The sequence below is a fragment of the Zerene cesonia genome, chromosome 24 (genome assembly GCF_012273895.1).
Source record: "Zerene cesonia ecotype Mississippi chromosome 24, Zerene_cesonia_1.1, whole genome shotgun sequence".
Lineage (NCBI taxonomy): Eukaryota > Metazoa > Arthropoda > Insecta > Lepidoptera > Pieridae > Zerene > Zerene cesonia.
In genome coordinates, this window is record NC_052125.1 from 3546589 (window position 1) to 3553105 (window position 6517).

Sequence of the window (6517 nt, forward strand, 5' to 3'; positions counted from 1 at the left end):
AAATAAGATCACTATATAGTATAAACAAAGCTATCTGTATCTGTATGCTTAGATCGTTAAAATTACGCAATTAAAATTACGGAGGCCCATATCCTTTTCCTTACCCTTCTTTCCTTTATTCCTGTCGCTAATCTTTTCTCAATCCCTTCCCAAGAAGTCGGCAATTCATTTGTAGAGGCGTAAGGTCTGCAATCGACCTAACGCCTCTCCAAATTTTTTTTTTTTAAAGGGGAAGGCAATTTTAATATCCGTAGAAACGTATTTTATGGAAAACACTAAATCGTAATTGTAGAATAAAAACGATGAAAACAGTGCGACCACTAAGCACTGCAGTACATTTAGTACATAATATTGCTAATCTGTGAGCATACAGTACATATACATGAATCTGTGAGTACATATATTAAAAGTGCTCTTGTGCTGGGAGTATTACTCTGACTCTTGACGAGAGTGTACGCATCGCTGTGTTCTAAATATTATCGTAATATTCGCTTCGAGTGCTTGTGATTATTGTAATAATTATCAGATAACGGAATGAACAGGTATTTTGGTTAAGTCTTAATAATACGGAGTTTAATGGTGGCGAGGATTTAATTTTTTTGTGGAAATGGTGAGTGTTATTATATCAGTTTTATTTTTAAAACTTTAAACTTTTTAATTTTTTTTTTCGTAATATCACAGATAATATAATACTGTACTAGGTAATATGCATGCTTTGGTTTCCTTTTACGTATGTATTTACTTTTTAATTAATGTCTTTCATAAAGAAGGCAAACTGTGTTGCGATGTTTGTTGCCAAACGCCCTTGAAACGGCTAGATCGATTTTGATGAAATTTTGCATATCGGATACGTCTGAGAATTAGAAAATATAAATTTTTCATAGCCATTTATGATAAAAATAATTCAGAACTACGTTTGTTGGATTGCCTATTAATCTTAAAATACGAAATATACAAGCTGAAGAGTTTGTTTGAACACGCTAATCGCAGACACTACTAGACCAATATAGATGAAATTTCGTACATACAACATTTGAGACCAGACAAGAAAAGACATTAGTTTTTACCATGATTAACTATACGGTGAAAACACTTGGACTATTCCCTTAGACTAAACGGTTAAAGCCACGGGCGGTGCTATTTTTTAATGTCATATCGGGCAACTGAGCTGGTGGTTCGCCTGATGGTAAGCGATCACCACCGCGCATGAACAGAGCAGAAGTAGTGCCTCTGCGAATGCGCTGTCTTTAATAGGGAAAGTAAGGAAAGGATTGTCGATGGCACAGTAGGTCAGGTAGTTATCTCAGCATCACAGACAAGTGTATACTGTGTATTCAACATTTGAATACACAGTATACACTTGTAGGAAAATTGAGGAAAATTTTAGCAAGCGACATTGAATTAGTTCATGGTTTGCTTTACACTTGCCATTGTAATATTGTGTCGAACGAGATAAGCCCCGCGGTTTCACTCGCTCACAAAACTAGGGGCTAAAATTCAAATGCTTTTGAAAGCGCAACAGTCAGACAAACTATGGGTGTGCCGGTTGCATTTTGCGAGTTTAATGAGTTGGCACTCGTTTTCCTGAACAATAACTATATAATTAACTAGCGGTCCGCCCCGGCTTCGTCCGTACATATTTAATCTACAGCACTCAGGGATTACGTATATATAAGCGGTGGAAGAATTTTTGAAATCGGGTCAGTAGTTTCTGAGATTGGCGGGTTCAAACAAAAAAAAATCTTCAGCTTTATATTAATAGTATGTTCCTTTTTAGAATGTTTGTTTATATTTACATAGATTCATTGTCGGCATATCTTCGGTTGTTTATAAACAAATAATAAAACAATAACTAACAATTCTCTAAGCATACCCTGAACATATTCTGAATTACTAGAAATTTTAAATAAATATGGGACATTTTTTAACAGGCTTTTAATAGCTTTATTATTTGTATGTGACCAATTTCATGAATATCTTATTATCCTGATTCGGATCGCTAGTTATAAATAATTACCTTACGTGTACTCTGTGTAACAGCAAGTGAGACAATTTAGTCGATGCTGTCATTCAAGCGTGATATTTAATTATTTGAAACTATGTTAGAAGTGTAATTAAGGAAAAACTAGTTTATCTTTAAAAATAACCCAAGATAAGTTCAAACCAATAACATGTTACCTTAGATATGTAATGTTATTTGAACAATTAAACTTATTAAGTACCTACCAATTAATGTAATTTAATACATGTAATTACTATGTTATTGTAGGAAATTGTCAAAACAATATACCTACATACAATGTGATTCAATTTAGAATAGGAATATAAATGACCTTAATGTTTTAATTGCATGTCAATTGTCATTTCTAGAATACGGTTTACTTGTAAATCCTTTTTGCATTTAGAAATTAAAGACTTTAAACGGATTTTAAGCGCGATTTATTCACTATATTACATATTACCCCGACGTTTGGAACACTTTACAGCGAGCGTGGTCACGGGGAGACGAAACGTTGGGTTAATAATATAATGAACTAGCGGTCCGCCCCGGCTTCGCCCGTGGTACATCTACAGCCAGATCCTGCTAAGATTATAAACGTGAAAGTTTTTAGGTATGGATGAATATATGGATGTTTGTAAGGTGCTCTTTCACGCGAAAGCAGTTTATCGACGCCCACATCGCAACGGGCCGTGCAGCGAAAAACGTAATATTTTAATTTCACCACAACTTCAAAACGAAACGTCCAATTTTAATAATTCAAAGACCAAATATTATCAACATAAACTGTACTTATTGATGAAATAATTTATTTTGATAAAGATTAATAGCATGAGTAAAATAATCGCGTTGAAATGTAGTCCAAAAAAATTCAAGATTTTTAAATAAAAATTTGGTTGTTGTGCCTCACTCGACATAGATAGGTATAGTGTGTCGCGGACTTTTTTGTAGATATTTATAAGATCTACAGTTAATTCTAACATTTTATGGTTCTATCTTTTGTAGTTTAGGCAGCGTACGCAAAATAAGTAACTTCATTGGTTGATTTTTTTCAGTTAACCGAAAATATTTTACGGAACCCTATTTTTTTCCAAAATAAAATGTAGCCTATGTTACTCGTGGATAATGTAGCTTTCGAATGGTGAAAGAATTTTTAAAATCGGTCCAACAGTTTTTGAGCCTATTCATTACAACCAAACAAACAAAGTTTTCCTCTTTATAATATTATTAGTATTAGTATAGATTACCCCGACTTTTGGAACACTTTACAGCGAGCGTGGTCACGGGGAAACGAAACGTTGGGTTAATAATTATATAATGGATATATCCCATTTAAAATCCGTTTAAAGTCTTTAGTTTCTAAATGTATAATACTCGCGTACAATCAAACACGATAAAATACTCCTTCTTGCATTTCAACAAGGGTCATTTTTTTGCATATATTTCTTACATCGAACTTAAATAGGTTATTGTCCGAACGAAGCTTCTTAATACGTTTCAATTAATACTTGTAACGTCACAAATTGCCGCCAAATCGATACTATTCTAAAATAGTTCTTAATTAATATCTTATTTATTAAATTCTCGTGTCACAATGCTAGTTGCCTTACTCCTCCGAAACGGGTGGACCGATTCAAACGAAATTTTGTCTGCATATCAGATAGGTCTGGGAATCAGCCAACATTTATTTGTTATAACCCTAAATGATAAGAATAAGGCAGAACAGCGTTTACCGGGTCGCTAGTATTATTATAAAAATCACCTTATTCTATAAATATTACTTTTATACTTACGTATTTTTTCATTTTCTATGCAATAAATGCATTTTCATATGATAAATCTAATTAATTTGTCGTATTTAAAAAAATACCATTCATACTCGTAAAAGGTCACATGAATAATGAAGTTTTTATATTCTATTGTTTTGTTTGAGATTATAATAAAAATCGCAATCGTTGTTGTAAATACGCAACTCAGCATTTTTTAAGATGGTTATATCATTAACCAAAAGTGATAAAAGACTGAATCTTATCTCTAGGTCACAGATAGCATAATACCTACCTAGATATACCTTTATACTATTTATATCAATATAAATTTCTTTGTTTGTTTGAGTAGAAAGAATTTATAAGTTCTTGAGATCAGACGTTCAAACAAACATACTTTTCAGCTTTATAAAATTAGTAGCTATATAAAAGTATTACATTATCTATGGTATAAACGAATATTAGATAAAATTTAATGTAAATTGTTACTTATTGAAATTTACAGCTAATTTTTATCATTCAGTGTTACTATGTCATCATATTATAGATATAACAATATATTGATAAAAGATAATAATATAACGATATATATGAATGCATAAAGGAGCTAGATCCTTATTAAAAAACAATTAAACATTAAATTTGACCAGTAAAAAATGTTAAAAAAATATTTTGACTTTTGAAAATTAAAACTCTTTTTTTACTTATTAAATTACATTGCTTTATAATTAATTATCTTAATTAGCTAATTAATTACCGAATATTATAATAAAATTAACAAACGGATAATTACTTTTTTTTATAATTACTTTTTTATTAACAATTATGATAAATTACTGTTTAATAGGACATGTTCTCTGAAAAGATACAAACATTGCTACATGAAAGGTAGAAAATGAAAACTAATAAAAGAGAAAGAGAAAGAAAAAAAATGTGAACCGTCACGGGACGCCTGGCAGATGTGAAACATCGACATTATTTTATAAAATTAATATGCAAAGAATAGACTGTGATAGGAACTAAATATGTCATAATGATAAAATAAAATATTACACTGTACACACTACTGCATATAGAATGTACCTATATATTATACACTATGATTTAGCGTGGCGACGCGTCGCCACGGCATGCGTCGCCACACCAGAAATCTGTTTTACGTGCGGCTACAGATGATTGACAACAAAAATAAAGAGCCAACACTCCACAGTATCTACTAGCAAAAAGGATAAACGCCAAATTGCGCCAATATTTGACACGTTAAATCGTGTGTTGCCAGTTTTCGAATGTGTACATTATACATACATAATATTATGATTGCAATACAATACAATAATTTTTGTATTCAAACATGTTATAGTGTCAACTATCTACGACTTCTTTAATATAAATTTAGTCATTGTGAAAAAAACTGACATACAATATGCTTTGACATTAGGCACTGTTTTTTTTTAAGTAGAGCTTAAGTCTATTCAAAACTTAATTAATTTGGGGTAAGATCGAAGTCGCATTTCACAAGCCAACACACTTTATAGATGTCATAGACAAAACTGTCTCACTTGCTCTTATACAGAGTATACGTAATGAAATTGTTGTCGAAAAAATCCTGAAATCCTGAATCCTGGCGATCCTAATCACGATAAGAAGATAAGCTCATGAAATTATTATATACTATCGCTGATCCTTGATAAGTGTACAAAGTTTGAATTAAATCTATCCGTTTGAAGTGGGTCAAAATCGAGTCCTAAAGAGTCGGTTATATACTAGCTGATATAAGCGTGTTCAAGAGATTATCAATGTTTGAATCACAATCAATTATCATGTTTGGTGACGCTTTTCGCATCGTTACATTCAAGCATTTTAGTTTCTTATCTTTATTTTGTTATTATTAGTTAATTAGTCTGATTAAAATAGATATTTGAATTTGGTAAGAGAATAATATATATTCATATAGTTAAATATGATTAAATTATGTGTATATGTGTATTGTATCTATGTATAAATAAAAATGAAATGTCAAAAATGTTGCCATGCCCAATATTTGAGATCAACTGATTTTTTTCTTTTTTGAGGGAAAGAAAGAAAACAAGCTTTATTGCAACATAACCTTAAAACTGATATAATTTTATATGTGGTAGTAAAAAAAAACTTAGAAATTAACACAGCATTCGGGACAGACACAGCCATGCTGACAGTCTTTAACCCCCGAACAGCGCTGATTTTTGAAGTGAAACTTTTGAAGTGAAACTTCTTTAGAATCGTTGTGATTTCAAACCTGATGCAACGGAAAAAACGACAGATAAGAGACACAAACACAAACACGTGTAGAATGAAGCCGGCAAAGAATGAGACAGATATATACATACTATTTTATATCTCGTATATAAAATTCTCGTGTCACAGTTTTCGTTGCCATACTCCTCCGAAACGGCTTGACCGATTTTGATGAAATTTTTTGTGCTTATCCGGTATATATATGAGAATCGGCCAACATCTATTTTTCATCCCTAAATTAGGTATAAGAGTAAGGCAGAACAGCGTTTGCCGGGTCAGCTAGTTTTATATATATTCATCTCATTCTTTTGTCGATTTACTAAAGTTTCACTTCTATCATGTGTGAATCGCACACACACCTTTTTTCTTTTCTTTGTCTGCCTTACTTTTCAACCAATCTATACTAATACCTAGTCTTGCCATAAATATTGTAATAAAGAAAAAAGAAAATTGTTAACTGCAAATAACATTTATTACT